This window comes from Drosophila takahashii, chromosome 2L, assembly GCF_030179915.1.
Source record: "Drosophila takahashii strain IR98-3 E-12201 chromosome 2L, DtakHiC1v2, whole genome shotgun sequence".
In the NCBI taxonomy this organism is placed as follows: Eukaryota; Metazoa; Arthropoda; class Insecta; order Diptera; family Drosophilidae; genus Drosophila; species Drosophila takahashii.
This window is the reverse complement of record NC_091678.1, coordinates 25,383,162-25,403,664: the sequence shown is the minus strand read 5'-3', so window position 1 is coordinate 25,403,664 and position 20,503 is coordinate 25,383,162. Positions and strand designations below refer to the sequence as shown.

Sequence of the window (20,503 nt, the reverse complement as noted above, 5' to 3'; positions counted from 1 at the left end):
GATACCCGTTACTCAGCTAAAGGGAGTGCGAGGGAGATGGAGATATAAAACTTTGATCGCGCATAACTTTTTAACGAATGGTCCAATTTGAAAAATTTAAAATTTAGGTATTGATTAACACAATAAAACTGAATTCACTTTTCCAAAATCTTTAAAGGTGTGGGTGCCAGACACATTAAAAAATAGTTTAAGGCGATTGTGGGCGTTAGAGGGGGCGTGGCCCCGGCTAAAACAAACACGCGCTGCGTAGGTAGCCAAAGAATATGTATGGGTAATCCCAACTTTCTAGCTTTTATAGTTTCCGAAATCCTAGCGTGCATACGGACAGACAGACAGATGGACATGACTAGGTCGACTCGGCTAGTGACCCTGATCAAAATATATATACTTTATATGGTCGGAAATGCTTCCTTCTAGCTGTTACATACTTTTGCACGAATACAATACACCCTTTTACTTTACGAGTAACGGGTATGACAAGAAATGAAATAAACTGTTCGTAAAAGCAAATCCGCTTTCTCGACTGCTTTAATTTATCTGAACGACAAACAATTACAGAGTGCTGTTAACGCACCGAATTGTGCTGTAAAGCGCAAAAAATGGCGTGCTGTTTGGGTATAATCTCTCTTTTAAGCCAAATCTCGCTCTTTTTTTGGTTGGTTGGCTCTTTGGCCCAATTTTAGCGATAAAAAATATTTTAATCTTGAAAAAAAACGAATTTGTTTTTTATTATGAATTTTTTATTGCAATTTTAAAAGTGATTAATGTCTAAAACCCAAAAGTGCCAGATCGAAACTAAATTGTTTCGCTGGTATGGTAATTTGGTATATGGTATATGTAACAGCGAGAGGGAAGCGTTTCCAAACCTATAAATTATATATATTCTTGATCAGGGTCACTAGCCGAGTCGATATAGCCATGTCCGTCTGTCCGTCCGTATGAACGCTGAGATCTCAGAAACTACAAAAGCTAGAAGGTTGAGATTTTCCACACATATTCTTTGGCTTCCTACGCAGCGCAAGTTTATTTTAGCCGAGCGCCACGCCCCCTCTAACGCCCACAATCGCCCACTAACGATTTTAAAATGGGTCCTGCGCCCACATTTTTAAAAATTTCGGAGAAGTATAAATGCAATTTTGTTGTGTATATTTATACCTATCGAAATGTAGAAGACATTTTTCAAATCGGAACATTCATTAAAAAGTTATACGCTATCAAAATATAGGAAACTATCGGAAACTATCTCCCTCGCACTCCCTTTAGCTGAGCTACGATTATAGTCGGGACACCAACCCGACTATAGCGTTCTCTCTTGTTATACCCGTTACTCGTAGAGTAAAAGGGTATACTAGATTCGTGCAAAAGTATGTAACAGCTAGAAGGAAGCGTTTCCGACCCGATAAAGTATATATATTCTTGATCAGGGTCACTAGCCGAGTCGATCTAGCCATGTCCGTCTGTCCGTCTGTCCGTCTGTCCGTCTGTCCGTCTGTATGAACGTTGAGATCTCAGAAACTACAAAAGCTAGAAGGTTGAGATTTTCCACACATATTCTTGGGCTTCCTACGCAGCGCAAGTTTATTTCAGCCGAGGGCCACGCCGCGTCTAACGCCCACAATCGCCCACTAACGATTTTTAAATGTGTCTGTATAAGTATAAATGTAGAAGACATTTTGCAAATCGGACCATTCATTAAAAAGTTATAAGCCGAGTGACGGGTATTAGATAGTCGAGACTCCAAACCGACTATAGCGTTCTCGCGTTTTTGATCGTTATTTGGCTCATAAAAAATTGTTCATGTGGCAACCGTGGGTACAATTCAAAGGCAAAGTCAACTGTTATTCGTTTTTTCCTCTTAGTTGGCTTTGGGAAATCAGCTGTTTTTTTATCGAGCCAAAAACGCGTAGCAGGGACTCTGAGTCCCTGTCAAAGTTAGCTCTCACATTGGTGCTCGAGAAAGCCAAAATGCCTTAGCAGGGACTTTATCTGTTCGAGAAATGTTAGCCGGCATTCGAGAAACCGGCCCAAAAGGGAGTGCGATGAGGGAGTGCGAGGGAGATGGATATATAACATTTGGTTGCGCATAACTTTCTAACGAATGGTCCGATTTGGAAAATGTCTTGGAAGCGTCAAAACGCCCTACAATTAACCTGATACTCCCGAAACTAAATAAATTAAAGAAAACCTGCCAGATCTAGTCGAATAATAATGATATTATTCAATGTATTAAGAACGAACTAGTTAACCAAATTGTATGCACAGTAACAGTAACAATTTGACAAAGTATCATGACATGGCCTTATTCCTTTCCCCCCAACCAATAATACAATTATCGCCCGCTGAAATGGAAACTGTGATTTCTGACTGCAAAGAAATAATGAACCAGTTTCTTAAAGATTCTGGCACAAATGGCGCAGCAACCAATTTACCTGGCGATGAATTTGCGGAATATTTAGATGTCAACCCAGTTGAAACAACGGAGGACAAAGTTGGAAAAGAATTTACGGGATATTCGAATATCAATGTTAAATACGCGACTGACAAGACAGTTTCCCTACATATTCCAACTTATACAACTCAATTTTAACATTGTCAATTCGAATACGTATTTTTTGTTATTTATGCAGATGTCTAGTGTATATATTTATCCCTTTCTGAGCCGAACAATGTCGTGGAATAACCGCATTACTGCCGTTCATGCAGAAAAATCGTGAACTATGTTGGCAATCAGACGTCCAATTTAAACCGGCACAAATGATGTCAAGCATATAAGCAACCATCTGCCCTGTGGAAGTGCCAAAAAGAGGCTGATGAAAAAGAGAACTCCTCAGCACTGAGTTTAAAGAAGTGGTTAGTCGAGGAGGAGCGTTACTAACAATGGATTTGTGGACAGATAATTACGTCAAGCGTAATTTATTTGGAGTAACGATGCACTACGAAAAGAATTATAAGGTGGTGAGCCTTATCCTTGGACTTAAATCGATGGACATCCAACGTTCAACTGCCGCCAATTGTTTTCCCTCTTGAAAGAGTTCGACACCAATAGTGTGGAGAAAATTATTGGAAAATACGTAACTCACAAACTCATGACTTCCTAAAAAAATCCTTGCCAAACAATCTGGAACTCCAAATTTACAAAGTACAAAAATAATGAAAATCACAGACTGCTGCAAATTAATATTAGTACGCTTAATGTCATATTTGAGCTGTGCAAAAGCTTTTAAATAATATTGAAAAAGCTTGATCATAGATATTTATGGAAACCAATTCCCACAACAACTGTTCGTAAAGCCTAGTACTCAGTACAGCCTAGTACTCAGTACGACGAAAACTGCTAGCTAAGCATAGGAGTAAGCGAGAGGCAAATAGGTAGCTAAAGCCCTTAGCCGGGGACTTTTTCCCACCTCGGTACTCAGTTGAGCTAAGGAAATAGTAAGAAAATACCACTAAAATACTAGATTTAGCGGATGAATTCTGATAACCGCCTTTAAGCCTAGTACTCAGTTCGGCTAAGAGTTTTACTAGTCGAAAAATATTAATCTCTTAGTGTGACCGAAGTTTTCGGAGTTCATCCGCAATGCATGTAGCACGGTCTTACTCTTAGCAAACAAATTAACTGGCGCCAATTTTAAAATATTACAAAACGTTGAGCCGACCTGGGTCGCAAGCTTTAAATTCGCTGTTGGAATGGCGATATGTATTGCAGCAACTCCTACAGGCAGTTTTCCATTGGTTTTTGTGGTTTTCCTTCCATTTATAAATTGTTATTGGCACACCGCTTCTGCACATACACAGCCAAAGATTACATTTTTTATTCTTTGGGCCGAGGCTAAAGGCGTTCATCGGAATTCATCCGCTAAATCTAGTATTTTTGTGGTATTTTCTTACTATTTCCTTAGCTTAACTGAGTACCGAGGTGGGAAAAAGTCCCCGGCTAAGGGCTTTAGCTACCTATTTGCCTACCGCTTACTCCTATGCTTAGCTAGCAGTTTTCGTCGTACTGAGTACTAGGCTTTAGCTGGGACTTTTTTCCACGGCGGTACTCAGTTGAGCTAGGGAAACAAGGAAATACCAAAAAAAATACTAGATTTAGCGGATGAATTCCGATGAACGCCTTTAGCCGCGGCCCAAAGAATAAAAAATTTGATCTTTGGCTGTGTTTGTGCAGAAGCGGTTTGCCAATAACAATGTATAAATGGAAGGAAAACCACAAAAACCAATGGAAAACTGCCTGTAGGAGTTACTGCAATACATATCGCCATTCCAACTGGGAATTTGAAGCTTGCGACCCAGGTCGGCTCAACGTTTTGTAATATTTTAAAATTGGCGCCAGTTGATTTGTTTGCTGTGAGTAAGACCATGCTACATGCATTGCGGATGAACTCCGAAAACTTCGGTCACACTAAATGATTAATATTTTTCGACTAGTGAAACTCTTAGCCGAACTGAGTACTAGGCTTAGAGCCTAGTACTCAGTACGACGAAATCTGCTAGCTAAGCATAGGAGTAAGCGAGAGGCAAATAGGTAGCTAAAGCCTTTAGCCGGGGACTTTTTTCACCGCGGTACTCAGTTGAGCTAAGGAAATGGTAAGGAAATACCAAAAAAATACTAGATTTAGCGGATGAATTCCGATGAACGCCTTTAGCCGCGGCCCAAAGAATAAAAAATTTGATCTTTGGCTGTGTTTGTGCAGAAGCGGTTTGCCAATAACAATGTATAAATGGAAGGAAAACCACAAAAACCATTGGAAAACTGCCTGTAGGAGTTGCTGCAATACATATCGCCATTCCAACAGGGAATTTAAAGCTTGCGACCCAGGTCGGCTCAACGTTTTGTAATATTTTAAAATTGGCGCCAGTTGATTTGTTTGCTGAGAGTAAGACCATGCTACATGCATTGCGGATGAACTCCGAAAACTTCGGTCACACTAAAAGATTAATATTTTTCGACTAGTAAAACTCTTAGCCGAACTGAGTACTAGGCTTTAGCTGAACTGAGTACTAGGCTTAAAGGCGTTCATCGGAATTCATCCGCTAAATCTAGTATTTTTGTGGTATTTTCTTACTATTTCCTTAGCTCAACTGAGTACCGCGGTGGAAAAAAGTACCAGCTAAAGGCTTTAGCTACCTATTTGCCTCTCGCTTACTCCTATGCTTAGCTAGCAGTTTGCGTCGTAAGCCTAGTACTCAGTACGACGAAAACTGCTAGCTAAGCATAGGAGTAAGCGAGAGGCAAATAGGTAGCTAAAGCCCTTAGCCGGGGACTTTTTCCCACCTCGGTACTCAGTTGAGCTAAGGAAATAGTAAGAAAATACCACTAAAATACTAGATTTAGCGGATGAATTCTGATGAACGCCTTTAAGCCTAGTACTCAGTTCGGCTAAGAGTTTCACTAGTCGAAAAATATTAATCATTTAGTGTGACCGAAGTTTTCGGAGTTCATCCGCAATGCATGTAGCATGGTCTTACTCTCAGCAAATAAATCAACTGGCGCCAATTTTAAAATATTACAAAACGTTGAGCCGACCTGGGTCGCAAGCTTTAAATTCCCTGTTGGAATGGCGATATGTATTGCAGCAACTCCTACAGGCAGTTTTCCAATGGTTTTTGTGGTTTTCCTTCCATTTATACATTGTTATTGGCAAACCGCTTCTGCACAAACAATGCCAAAGATCAAATTTTTTATTCTTTGGGCCGCGGCTAAAGGCGTTCATCGGAATTCATCCGCTAAATCTAGTATTTTTTTGGTATTTCCTTACCATTTCCTTAGCTCAACTGAGTACCGCGGTGAAAAAAGTCCCCGGCTAAAGGCTTTAGCTACCTATTTGCCTCTCGCTTACTCCTATGCTTAGCTAGCAGTTTTCGTCGTACTGAGTACTAGGCTTTAGCCGCGGCCCAAAGAATAAAAAATTTGATCTTTGGCTGTGTTTGTGCAGAAGCGGTGTGCCAATAACATATTATAAATAGAATGAAAACCCCAAAAACCAATGGAAAACTGCCTGTAGGAGTTGCAGCAATATAAATCCTCATTCCAACAGCAAATTTAAAGCTTGCGACCTAGGTCGGCTAATCATTTTGTAATATTTCAAAATTGGCGCCAGTTAATTTGCTTGCTGAGAGTAAGACCATTCTACATGCATTGCGGATGAACTCCGAAAACTTCGGTCACCCTAAAATATTAATATTTTTCGACTAGTAAAACTCTTAGCCGAACTGAGTACTGAGGCTTACACATCGGGGCCTTCGTACGTCCGCGCTCCGTGGTAATAACGCAGTCCAAGCATACCTCTACAAGATCTCGGATCATTAATATGGTGTTGAAGAGAGAATACCCCAAAACCCCCTACACCGAACATCTGGAGTTTTGCGGTCCCGCAGAAAGCGAGGCCACTCGTGACCAGAACAGACGACCTACTGACAGTCGCAAAAGTTCGGAACATACTTTTTTGGACAAGGCCCTGCGCTATCTTACTTTATAAATTGCTTTAATATTCATAGTTTATAATGTACATATTAATGTAAAGCAGTTGCCCAAATTAAATTTAAATGCAACTAAAAATATCGTTTTTTAAGGGTGCTGGTTTGGGGCCATTTTTAGATATACATGTAAATATATTTGGCTTTGGCCTTAAACATCAACGTTTGGTATAAAAACACGAGAGAGTGCTATAGTCAAGTGCCTCGACTATCACCTGTCACTCAGTTAACCAAACTAAACAAAACAAGAGACAACGCTACAGTCGGGTGCCCCGACTATCAGATACCCGTTACTCAGCTAAAGGGAGTGCGAGGGAGATGGAGATATAAAACTTTGATCGCGCATAACTTTTTAACGAATGGTCCAATTTGAAAAATTTAAAATTTAGGTATTGATTAACACAATAAAACTGAATTCACTTTTCCAAAATCTTTAAAGGTGTGGGTGCCAGACACATTAAAAAATAGTTTAAGGCGATTGTGGGCGTTAGAGGGGGCGTGGCCCCGGCTAAAACAAACACGCGCTGCGTAGGTAGCCAAAGAATATGTATGGGTAATCCCAACTTTCTAGCTTTTATAGTTTCCGAAATCCTAGCGTGCATACGGACAGACAGACAGATGGACATGACTAGGTCGACTCGGCTAGTGACCCTGATCAAAATATATATACTTTATATGGTCGGAAATGCTTCCTTCTAGCTGTTACATACTTTTGCACGAATACAATACACCCTTTTACTTTACGAGTAACGGGTATGACAAGAAATGAAATAAACTGTTCGTAAAAGCAAATCCGCTTTCTCGACTGCTTTAATTTATCTGAACGACAAACAATTACAGAGTGCTGTTAACGCACCGAATTGTGCTGTAAAGCGCAAAAAATGGCGTGCTGTTTGGGTATAATCTCTCTTTTAAGCCAAATCTCGCTCTTTTTTTGGTTGGTTGGCTCTTTGGCCCAATTTTAGCGATAAAAAATATTTTAATCTTGAAAAAAAACGAATTTGTTTTTTATTATGAATTTTTTATTGCAATTTTAAAAGTGATTAATGTCTAAAACCCAAAAGTGCCAGATCGAAACTAAATTGTTTCGCTGGTATGGTAATTTGGTATATGGTATATGTAACAGCGAGAGGGAAGCGTTTCCAAACCTATAAATTATATATATTCTTGATCAGGGTCACTAGCCGAGTCGATATAGCCATGTCCGTCTGTCCGTCCGTATGAACGCTGAGATCTCAGAAACTACAAAAGCTAGAAGGTTGAGATTTTCCACACATATTCTTTGGCTTCCTACGCAGCGCAAGTTTATTTTAGCCGAGCGCCACGCCCCCTCTAACGCCCACAATCGCCCACTAACGATTTTAAAATGGGTCCTGCGCCCACATTTTTAAAAATTTCGGAGAAGTATAAATGCAATTTTGTTGTGTATATTTATACCTATCGAAATGTAGAAGACATTTTTCAAATCGGAACATTCATTAAAAAGTTATACGCTATCAAAATATAGGAAACTATCGGAAACTATCTCCCTCGCACTCCCTTTAGCTGAGCTACGATTATAGTCGGGACACCAACCCGACTATAGCGTTCTCTCTTGTTATACCCGTTACTCGTAGAGTAAAAGGGTATACTAGATTCGTGCAAAAGTATGTAACAGCTAGAAGGAAGCGTTTCCGACCCGATAAAGTATATATATTCTTGATCAGGGTCACTAGCCGAGTCGATCTAGCCATGTCCGTCTGTCCGTCTGTCCGTCTGTCCGTCTGTCCGTCTGTATGAACGTTGAGATCTCAGAAACTACAAAAGCTAGAAGGTTGAGATTTTCCACACATATTCTTGGGCTTCCTACGCAGCGCAAGTTTATTTCAGCCGAGGGCCACGCCGCGTCTAACGCCCACAATCGCCCACTAACGATTTTTAAATGTGTCTGTATAAGTATAAATGTAGAAGACATTTTGCAAATCGGACCATTCATTAAAAAGTTATAAGCCGAGTGACGGGTATTAGATAGTCGAGACTCCAAACCGACTATAGCGTTCTCGCGTTTTTGATCGTTATTTGGCTCATAAAAAATTGTTCATGTGGCAACCGTGGGTACAATTCAAAGGCAAAGTCAACTGTTATTCGTTTTTTCCTCTTAGTTGGCTTTGGGAAATCAGCTGTTTTTTTATCGAGCCAAAAACGCGTAGCAGGGACTCTGAGTCCCTGTCAAAGTTAGCTCTCACATTGGTGCTCGAGAAAGCCAAAATGCCTTAGCAGGGACTTTATCTGTTCGAGAAATGTTAGCCGGCATTCGAGAAACCGGCCCAAAAGGGAGTGCGATGAGGGAGTGCGAGGGAGATGGATATATAACATTTGGTTGCGCATAACTTTCTAACGAATGGTCCGATTTGGAAAATGTCTTGGAAGCGTCAAAACGCCCTACAATTAACCTGATACTCCCGAAACTAAATAAATTAAAGAAAACCTGCCAGATCTAGTCGAATAATAATGATATTATTCAATGTATTAAGAACGAACTAGTTAACCAAATTGTATGCACAGTAACAGTAACAATTTGACAAAGTATCATGACATGGCCTTATTCCTTTCCCCCCAACCAATAATACAATTATCGCCCGCTGAAATGGAAACTGTGATTTCTGACTGCAAAGAAATAATGAACCAGTTTCTTAAAGATTCTGGCACAAATGGCGCAGCAACCAATTTACCTGGCGATGAATTTGCGGAATATTTAGATGTCAACCCAGTTGAAACAACGGAGGACAAAGTTGGAAAAGAATTTACGGGATATTCGAATATCAATGTTAAATACGCGACTGACAAGACAGTTTCCCTACATATTCCAACTTATACAACTCAATTTTAACATTGTCAATTCGAATACGTATTTTTTGTTATTTATGCAGATGTCTAGTGTATATATTTATCCCTTTCTGAGCCGAACAATGTCGTGGAATAACCGCATTACTGCCGTTCATGCAGAAAAATCGTGAACTATGTTGGCAATCAGACGTCCAATTTAAACCGGCACAAATGATGTCAAGCATATAAGCAACCATCTGCCCTGTGGAAGTGCCAAAAAGAGGCTGATGAAAAAGAGAACTCCTCAGCACTGAGTTTAAAGAAGTGGTTAGTCGAGGAGGAGCGTTACTAACAATGGATTTGTGGACAGATAATTACGTCAAGCGTAATTTATTTGGAGTAACGATGCACTACGAAAAGAATTATAAGGTGGTGAGCCTTATCCTTGGACTTAAATCGATGGACATCCAACGTTCAACTGCCGCCAATTGTTTTCCCTCTTGAAAGAGTTCGACACCAATAGTGTGGAGAAAATTATTGGAAAATACGTAACTCACAAACTCATGACTTCCTAAAAAAATCCTTGCCAAACAATCTGGAACTCCAAATTTACAAAGTACAAAAATAATGAAAATCACAGACTGCTGCAAATTAATATTAGTACGCTTAATGTCATATTTGAGCTGTGCAAAAGCTTTTAAATAATATTGAAAAAGCTTGATCATAGATATTTATGGAAACCAATTCCCACAACAACTGTTCGTAAAGCCTAGTACTCAGTACAGCCTAGTACTCAGTACGACGAAAACTGCTAGCTAAGCATAGGAGTAAGCGAGAGGCAAATAGGTAGCTAAAGCCCTTAGCCGGGGACTTTTTCCCACCTCGGTACTCAGTTGAGCTAAGGAAATAGTAAGAAAATACCACTAAAATACTAGATTTAGCGGATGAATTCTGATAACCGCCTTTAAGCCTAGTACTCAGTTCGGCTAAGAGTTTTACTAGTCGAAAAATATTAATCTCTTAGTGTGACCGAAGTTTTCGGAGTTCATCCGCAATGCATGTAGCACGGTCTTACTCTTAGCAAACAAATTAACTGGCGCCAATTTTAAAATATTACAAAACGTTGAGCCGACCTGGGTCGCAAGCTTTAAATTCGCTGTTGGAATGGCGATATGTATTGCAGCAACTCCTACAGGCAGTTTTCCATTGGTTTTTGTGGTTTTCCTTCCATTTATAAATTGTTATTGGCACACCGCTTCTGCACATACACAGCCAAAGATTACATTTTTTATTCTTTGGGCCGAGGCTAAAGGCGTTCATCGGAATTCATCCGCTAAATCTAGTATTTTTGTGGTATTTTCTTACTATTTCCTTAGCTTAACTGAGTACCGAGGTGGGAAAAAGTCCCCGGCTAAGGGCTTTAGCTACCTATTTGCCTACCGCTTACTCCTATGCTTAGCTAGCAGTTTTCGTCGTACTGAGTACTAGGCTTTAGCTGGGACTTTTTTCCACGGCGGTACTCAGTTGAGCTAGGGAAACAAGGAAATACCAAAAAAAATACTAGATTTAGCGGATGAATTCCGATGAACGCCTTTAGCCGCGGCCCAAAGAATAAAAAATTTGATCTTTGGCTGTGTTTGTGCAGAAGCGGTTTGCCAATAACAATGTATAAATGGAAGGAAAACCACAAAAACCAATGGAAAACTGCCTGTAGGAGTTACTGCAATACATATCGCCATTCCAACTGGGAATTTGAAGCTTGCGACCCAGGTCGGCTCAACGTTTTGTAATATTTTAAAATTGGCGCCAGTTGATTTGTTTGCTGTGAGTAAGACCATGCTACATGCATTGCGGATGAACTCCGAAAACTTCGGTCACACTAAATGATTAATATTTTTCGACTAGTGAAACTCTTAGCCGAACTGAGTACTAGGCTTAGAGCCTAGTACTCAGTACGACGAAATCTGCTAGCTAAGCATAGGAGTAAGCGAGAGGCAAATAGGTAGCTAAAGCCTTTAGCCGGGGACTTTTTTCACCGCGGTACTCAGTTGAGCTAAGGAAATGGTAAGGAAATACCAAAAAAATACTAGATTTAGCGGATGAATTCCGATGAACGCCTTTAGCCGCGGCCCAAAGAATAAAAAATTTGATCTTTGGCTGTGTTTGTGCAGAAGCGGTTTGCCAATAACAATGTATAAATGGAAGGAAAACCACAAAAACCATTGGAAAACTGCCTGTAGGAGTTGCTGCAATACATATCGCCATTCCAACAGGGAATTTAAAGCTTGCGACCCAGGTCGGCTCAACGTTTTGTAATATTTTAAAATTGGCGCCAGTTGATTTGTTTGCTGAGAGTAAGACCATGCTACATGCATTGCGGATGAACTCCGAAAACTTCGGTCACACTAAAAGATTAATATTTTTCGACTAGTAAAACTCTTAGCCGAACTGAGTACTAGGCTTTAGCTGAACTGAGTACTAGGCTTAAAGGCGTTCATCGGAATTCATCCGCTAAATCTAGTATTTTTGTGGTATTTTCTTACTATTTCCTTAGCTCAACTGAGTACCGCGGTGGAAAAAAGTACCAGCTAAAGGCTTTAGCTACCTATTTGCCTCTCGCTTACTCCTATGCTTAGCTAGCAGTTTGCGTCGTAAGCCTAGTACTCAGTACGACGAAAACTGCTAGCTAAGCATAGGAGTAAGCGAGAGGCAAATAGGTAGCTAAAGCCCTTAGCCGGGGACTTTTTCCCACCTCGGTACTCAGTTGAGCTAAGGAAATAGTAAGAAAATACCACTAAAATACTAGATTTAGCGGATGAATTCTGATGAACGCCTTTAAGCCTAGTACTCAGTTCGGCTAAGAGTTTCACTAGTCGAAAAATATTAATCATTTAGTGTGACCGAAGTTTTCGGAGTTCATCCGCAATGCATGTAGCATGGTCTTACTCTCAGCAAATAAATCAACTGGCGCCAATTTTAAAATATTACAAAACGTTGAGCCGACCTGGGTCGCAAGCTTTAAATTCCCTGTTGGAATGGCGATATGTATTGCAGCAACTCCTACAGGCAGTTTTCCAATGGTTTTTGTGGTTTTCCTTCCATTTATACATTGTTATTGGCAAACCGCTTCTGCACAAACAATGCCAAAGATCAAATTTTTTATTCTTTGGGCCGCGGCTAAAGGCGTTCATCGGAATTCATCCGCTAAATCTAGTATTTTTTTGGTATTTCCTTACCATTTCCTTAGCTCAACTGAGTACCGCGGTGAAAAAAGTCCCCGGCTAAAGGCTTTAGCTACCTATTTGCCTCTCGCTTACTCCTATGCTTAGCTAGCAGTTTTCGTCGTACTGAGTACTAGGCTTTAGCCGCGGCCCAAAGAATAAAAAATTTGATCTTTGGCTGTGTTTGTGCAGAAGCGGTGTGCCAATAACATATTATAAATAGAATGAAAACCCCAAAAACCAATGGAAAACTGCCTGTAGGAGTTGCAGCAATATAAATCCTCATTCCAACAGCAAATTTAAAGCTTGCGACCTAGGTCGGCTAATCATTTTGTAATATTTCAAAATTGGCGCCAGTTAATTTGCTTGCTGAGAGTAAGACCATTCTACATGCATTGCGGATGAACTCCGAAAACTTCGGTCACCCTAAAATATTAATATTTTTCGACTAGTAAAACTCTTAGCCGAACTGAGTACTAGGCTGTACTGAGTACTAGGCTTTAGCCGCGGCCCAAAGAATAAAAAATTTGATCTTTGGCTGTGTTTGTGCAGAAGCGGTGTGCCAATAACATATTATAAATAGAATGAAAACCACAAAAATCAATGGAAAACTGCCTGTAGGAGTTGCTGCCATACATATCGCCTCTTCAACAGGGAATTTAAAGCTTGCGACCCAGGTAGGCTCAACGTTCTGTAATATTTTAAAATTGGCGCCAGTTGATTTGTTTGCTGAGAGTAAGACCATGCTACGTGCATTGCGGATGAAATCCGAAAACTTCGGTCACACTAAAAGATTAATATTTTTCGACTAGTAAAACTCTTAGCCGAACTGAGTACTGGGCTTTAAGCCCAGACAGACTATTTACAATGGCTATCGAGAAGTGTAACAATTGATTACACAGGCCGACAAAATGTGACATGGGTCGGTGTCCAGGCCTGCCACCATTTTATTTCGATAAATGAGGCTTTTCTAAGCATAAGCAGCCACTACGCCTATAGTCCATCAGCTCTGGTATTTGCTGTATCTTTAATTTAAGAAAATCACAAATTTTCTTCGTCTTTTGGGATACATCTTCAAGAGTGGTCAACCAATTTTGGTAATCTTTTCGGAATTAAATAGTTACATGTCTGTTTTATACGGTCTTTTTGGAAAATTCAATCTTACTCAACCACAAGAGGAGGTGGGCGCATTCAAAATTTTAAAGTCACAGAAAAGTTTAAAAATCTTCATTTGTGAACAGCGTTTAAAAATTAAATAAAAATATTTTCTTCTACAATGCATTTTTGATCCAAAGACACCTTATGTCCCTAATTTTTAGGACACTCATCAGGTTTTTGTGTATTGTTTTAGAATTTTTAAAATTGTTTTTCTTACTTCCTTCACAGTGACAATTCACAAACAGTGCTAAAGGCTTTAGCTACCTATTTGCCTCTCGCTTACTCCTATGCTTAGCTAGCAGTTTTCGTCGTACTGAGTACTAGGCTTTAGCAGGGACTTTATCTTTTCGAGAAATATTAGCCGGCACTCGAAGACCGGCCCTTATTCAGATGCGCTGCAGGTGCTTTCCATTCCTTCAAGTAATGCAGCAGCCGACCCAATGCACTATGGTCCAAAAGTCGATTTTTTTTGGCATAAACTCTAAAAATTGAGTCACAGACTTCAAACTTTACACATTCTGTTTTTTTACAAAGAATAGTATGCAAACAAATTTTTGAGTCTGTGCGACCACGCCCTCTTTTGCCTCCCATACAAGCAAATTCATAATACTACACTGTGTTATAAAATGTAACCTTTTTTTAAATACCTCGATGAAATCTTAAAAGTCCTATTTGCTTTAAATAATCGCGCTCAAAATGTGCTCTCGAAAAAATTTTCACACCCAAGGATTCTAAAAAAAAGGATATTAAAGTTGGAAAAAATCTGTTTTTGGCAAACTTTGAACCTATTTTGCAGACGAACGGATTCTTCGTATGTAATGTAACTCAAAACATTTTAAAAGTGCAACTCTGTATCTTTCAAACCTCACACTCACAATAATTTTTGTAATTTTTTTAACGGAATTATAAGCAAAGGGAGACATTTCCTTTTCTTTCTCTTACGAATGCTTAACAAAGAAAAATTCAAAATAACTACTTTTTTAAATTTATTTTTGATGTTTTATCATCTTTTAAGTGGTAATTGATAATTTTTACAGAAATGCAATCCGAAAAAAATTAAATTTTCGCTTGTTGCTGCGCCAAATATCCTAGAGATCGCTGCGAAGAAACTTTAAGGTCCCTGAATAGTGTGGAATTGCGTGAAAAGGGGGACGAACGGGGAAAAGGTGTTTATTAGCGCTGAAAAACGACATGTATATGTACAAACTGGCGTACTTAGTTTTTGTGGGCAGACGACGGGTCGTTAGTTTTATCCCACTAAATACAGGGAACAAATTTTAATTTTCTATAAAAATACACATAAATTGGAAATTAAACACAGGTCGAACACTAAGATTACACATAAATGTACTATACACACTAAATATTACTTAGCTTGATCTTTCATTTCCATAATTTACTTAATTTAGTCGGGACAAAGAAGTTTTTTTTTTTTGCACAAACGTAAAGAAAATATTATGGCGCCAATTTCTTGGTCCAAGCAGCTGATCGATTGTGTACTTTTGAAAGCTCATAAAAAGCGTTAGTGTAGCTTTTAACGCTTTTTTTTTTAAGTTTGTATATGTATGATCTATTAACTTTAAGAATTTAAAATAAAAAATACAAAACATTAACATAAAAATTTCGACTTTATGCCAAAAAATCGGCCGCTCGGACCATAGTGCAATGGCGGAAATTTGCCTTCGAGAATCGATTCCGACCGCCATACTTCGAAGCCGGAATGCATTCGGTTTCATACCACAACACTGTTTACGATTCCATGAGGTTGGCCGCGTTTTCCGTTAGTTACCTTCAAAACCGCATACTTCGAATCGAGAAAGTAGGCGGTAGCCGAGCACACTTCGTGCTGCATTACCGTCCTATATACTGTTGCATATAGGGTGGTAATCTATTCGCTTTACTGAGTGGCATACCAAGTATATGAGGCTGTAATGCAAGTGCATTACTGAATAGGATACCTGGTTTATAGGTTTGTAGTGCACCCGTTTTACTGACTGGTTTACCCTGTATATAGGGTTGTAATGCAAATGCTTTACGAACTGGTATACCACACACAAAAAAATTTGCTTGGTAAAATTGACCAACAAAGATAGTTACGTAACTATTAAAATAGTTACGTGTATTTTGTTTTTGCTTTGGGTTTGTGTCTTTGCTAATTGTGTGTATTTTGTTGTTGTGAAATGACTATTTACTTAGTAGAATTGACAATTTTGCTGGTTGGGGCCTGTTTGACAATTATTACAGTTGATTTTACTAAGTTTTTTTTTTGTGTGCACGTAATAGGGGTTTATTCGAAGCCAAATTAAAGAATGTGATTTTCAACTAAAAATTATAATTTTATTATTTGTTTTATTAAGACAGCTGGCACAAGTGACGCGTTGCAAGAAAAAAGCGAGTTAAAAAAGAGTAGACAAAAAATTACACAAACAACATGCCGTGGAAACCAAAACTTGCTGAAAAAACATAGGCGCTCGGATGTGTGCGTAATTAAAAAATCATAGAAACGTTCAACAGAAAAAAAACGTGCGACCCGAACGATTCCCGAAGTCCCGATGAAAAGGGAGAGCAGGAAACGAATACAATGCCCCCTTACAATCCTACGTTCCAGAAGCTGGAGAAACGATCGATTACGAATATACCTTCTCGAATGCATTCTATCTCCATACCCAATTTCGGTCGAATGCGGATTGCGCCACTGGGGAGCGAGCATTTCTCCTTGCAGGAAATATCATTACTGAGAAAAGAAACAGGTCAGGTCCTAATGCCCTGAATAGTTTAATGTTTTTAAATTATTTTTATAAAAATAATTACATAAACAAATAATTAAAAGTTAAATATAAATGTAAATAGAATAGGAACTACTTTATAATTATAGTATTACTAGATCTATGAATATAAATAAATATAATTGTGCAAAGTTTATTTATTTATCGCATATGAGTAAGCGAGAGGCAAATAGGTAGCTAAAGCCTTTAGCCGGGGACTTTTTTAATCAATCAATTTTTTTTTTAATCAATCACTTTTGTAGCCATTTTGCTGGCAAAATGAAAGAAGACTTTTCACCTCCTGTTGGAGATCTTAATAATGGGAGAGGTAACAAAAGAAATTGTGATAAAGTAAAGCTATCCAGCTTGAACGACGAAAGCCTTTATAAAAGCCTTTATTCTGATGTTGAACTTGGAACCAAAAATATTCGAATTGATAGCAAAGCATGCAAATAACTGTTAACCGTTTTTTTCCTTACGCTCTACTCCCGAGAACAACCGAAAAATAGCATGCCCCTCCATGGTGGAACTATACAAGGTGATCTCGTCGCGAGAGCTGCCCTCTTTTGAGGACGTTATTTGTGTCAGTCTCTATCTAGCTATCTCATTCTATCGCCTAAGAGAGACAGAAAGGTAAACATATTTAACGTCCTCAGCAGAGCTGACGAGACCACCTTGTATAGTTCCACCATGTGCCCCTCGTTCTCTCTCTGCGCAGCACACTTCGTTTCCTTTCGTTTTGGTTTTCGGTTGAGCCTTTTACGTTGAGCTGTTCGTGAGACGCTCTGTTACGAACCTCGTTCAATGAGAGATACGAATGTCGCTCGCACAGGGAGACTTATTAAAAGACCGATTGACTGAAAAAGTCATCGCAAAAACCCAGCGGGAATGTGAGAAGTTGGTTTTTGTGTTCTTGAAATCCTGTTCCTTTTTGCAGGCGGCGGTGTAGGGATAGATAATTTCTGAGCGCTAAATGAGGTTGGGTTTCTGAGTAGCATCAATATCAGGCCATTTATGCGCTGTGTGATTTCTGTGGCACTACGATTATAATATTTTTTAACAATAATAATCACCAACTTATAATATTCAAAAATCCTATGATTTACACCAAAACCAAAAGACTTGTTCTCACATTTAGTTTTAATTTTTAGTAATTTTAAAAGTCGTAGAAAAAATATTAATAATTGTTAATCAAAAAAAGTAAACTATATAACATTATTATCATAATGTCTATAATGATAATATTAATTTATTTTACTCAACATTTTTCAAATAATAATAAGGATGAATGTGGGATTCAACCAAATTATAGAGAAAAGCCACGGTAAGACGATTAAAATATTTGATCACATTTATCAAGGAATTACATTAAATTACAAAGAAAACTATTTTTGTTTTTTATATTTTTAAACATTTTCTGTGAAATAAAATAATTTGATCGTCAGATCGTGGCCTAAGCCATTTTTAAGTGTTGTTAAAATATAAAAATTCGTGTTGGTGGTATTGATAACACGAAAAATGCCTAATATACCTATAATATACGTAACCTTTAATGATTACGGTCCCTGAAAAGTATTGTTTAAATATTTATTCGGCGCCAAAGTGTGACCCAACTTTACAAAGAAAATTACCCCACATTTATCTGCATTTTGTATGGTATTATCAAGAATATAATGCAGGGTCACATCATTTTTAAATTTGTTGGAAAAAGTGAAAAAAAAGTGAAAATAGTTAATTTTAATCTAAAAAACAATAAAAAGGTGAGTGATAAAATGAATTTTGTCTTTTTATAACCTTTATTTCAGCGTTACAAAGGTTAGTATCACAGATATTTTCGCCATTAATAAATATACGCCTCCGGGTGCTATCTTCAACACAAATTCTGCATTTCAGTGACACTTGAAATGTTTTTAATCTTTACCAGTGGTAAATGGTGTGAGGTGTTCATTAAATGGTTGTATAAATAGTACTTCAGTAACTTAGTTGTTTAACTTAATCAAAATATAACATTTATTTCAGCCAGGCCGACTGAGACTTCTTGGGACCAGAAGTGTTGCGCCTGCGTTTGTCATATTTTATTTATTCTTCTCATAGTTTTTGATATAGATACCCGACATAAAACAACTGAACAGATGGTAAATGATCGGCCATGGCAAACCAGGCATAATTTCTGGAGAGATCCTTTAATTTTGTGCGGAGACCTAATAATGGTAATTACTCTTATTATTATTCCTGGTCTTACATTAATATCTAAATTATGTTTGATATTTTCAGAAGACAGACAAGAAATGGATATCAAAGTACTGCATTCGGCCAAGCAAAACCCGGGAATGCTTCAGGCATTAAAAATTTGTAGTTCCAATGCTTCGATTGTAAATATTATTAATAAATACACAAACAAATATTACAAAAAACATGATTTTTATTGTGGAAAATCAGATACTGCAAAGCAGTGCAAAACCAAAACTGCGAGGGTCTGGAAAAACCAAAACTGGGAGGGTGTAGAAAAACAGATATTGCAAGTGGAGGAAAACCATAACTGGGTACGTGTGGAAAATCTATAATGCGGGAAGTCGAAAAACCAGTGGATTTTGTCCTGCATTCTTCTGCCAGAGATCCAGATAGAAACCTCATTTCCCCCTTACTTTTTGTGTCACCCCCGTGTATTTTGAAACCAGAGATGGAAGAAATGTAAGGGGTGAATGAGGTTTAGTCCCTTCCGCTTCTATGGAGAAACCTCTTGAAAATATGTTATTTTCCAGAGGAATTTGTTATATGTTTGTTATATGAATATGTTATTTTCCAGAGGAATTTTCCCGGTGGGATTGCTCTCCCTTTCACTCGCACGTACTTTCAAAGGGAATACATTGTATAGTTGTATTAGTGAAAAGACTTCCCCACCGGGAAAATTCCTCTGGAAAATAACATATTCATATAACAAACATATAACAAATTCCTCTGGAAAATAACATATTTTCAAGAGGTTTCTCCATAGAAGCGGAAGGGACTAAACCTCATTCACCCCTTACATTTCTTCCATCTCTGGTTTCAAAATACACGGGGGTGACACAAAAAGTAAGGGGGAAATGAGGTTTCTATCTGGATCTCTGGCAGAAGAATGCAGGACAAAATCCACTGGTTTTTCGACTTCCCGCATTATAGATTTTCCACACGTACCCAGTTATGGTTTTCCTCCACTTGCAATATCTGTTTTTCTACACCCTCCCAGTTTTGGTTTTTCCAGACCCTCGCAGTTTTGGTTTTGCACTGCTTTGCAGTATCTGATTTTCCACAATAAAAATCATGTTTTTTGTAATATTTGTTTGTGTATTTATTAATAATATTTACAATCGAAGCATTGGAACTACAAATTTTTAATGCCTGAAGCATTCCCGGGTTTTGCTTGGCCGAATGCAGTACTTTGATATCCATTTCTTGTCTGTCTTCTGAAAATACCAAACATAATTTAGATATTAATGTAAGACCAGGAATAATAATAAGAGTAATTACCATTATTAGGTCTCCGCACAAAATTAAAGGATCTCTCCAGAAATTATGCCTGGTTTGCCATGGCCGATCATTTACCATCTGTTCAGTTGTTTTATGTCGGGTATCTATATCAAAAACTATGAGAAGAATAAATAAAATATGACAAACGCAGGCGCAACACTTCTGGTCCCAAGAAGTCTCAGTCGGCCTGGCTGAAATAAATGTTATATTTTGATTAAGTTAAACAACTAAGTTAGTACTGAAGTACTATTTATACAACCATTTAATGAACACCTCACACCATTTACCACTGGTAAAGATTAAAAACATTTCAAGTGTCACTGAAATGCAGAATTTGTGTTGAAGATAGCATCCGGAGGCGTATATTTATTAATGGCGAAAATATCTGTGATACTAACCTTCGTAACGCTGAAATAAAGGTTATAAAAAGACAAAATTCATTTTATCACTCACCTTTTTATTGTTTTTTAGATTAAAACTAACTATTTTCACTTTTTTTTCACTTTTTCCAACAAATTTAAAAATGATGTGACCCTGCATTATATTCTTGATAATACCATACAAAAT

At 38.3% G+C, this 20,503-nt stretch overlaps 2 long non-coding RNA genes across 7 annotated transcripts; one reads left to right on the top strand and one right to left on the bottom strand.

Annotated features, from left to right (window-relative positions):
* The first annotated feature begins 17,930 nt into the window (after positions 1–17,930).
* Positions 17,931–19,042, top strand: LOC138911841 (uncharacterized). Of its 5 annotated transcripts, none has more exons than XR_011417497.1 (4): positions 17,931–18,186; positions 18,320–18,380; positions 18,446–18,636; positions 18,701–19,042. It is a non-coding gene; the product is annotated as an uncharacterized lncRNA (long non-coding RNA). The 5 variants fall into 5 exon arrangements; XR_011417498.1 differs by having other exon boundaries at positions 18,172–18,186; positions 18,450–18,636; XR_011417495.1 differs by lacking the exon at positions 18,320–18,380 and having other exon boundaries at positions 17,941–18,186; positions 18,450–18,636; positions 18,701–19,031.
* A 464-nt stretch (positions 19,043–19,506) lies between these two features.
* LOC138911895 (uncharacterized) lies at positions 19,507–20,404 on the bottom strand. Of its 2 annotated transcripts, none has more exons than XR_011417526.1 (3): positions 20,390–20,404; positions 19,937–20,127; positions 19,507–19,872 (listed from the first exon to the last, which is right to left on the bottom strand). It is a non-coding gene; the product is annotated as an uncharacterized lncRNA (long non-coding RNA). The 2 variants fall into 2 exon arrangements; XR_011417527.1 differs by lacking the exon at positions 20,390–20,404 and adding an exon at positions 20,196–20,314 and having other exon boundaries at positions 19,937–20,123.
* Positions 20,405–20,503: the final 99 nt, after the last annotated feature.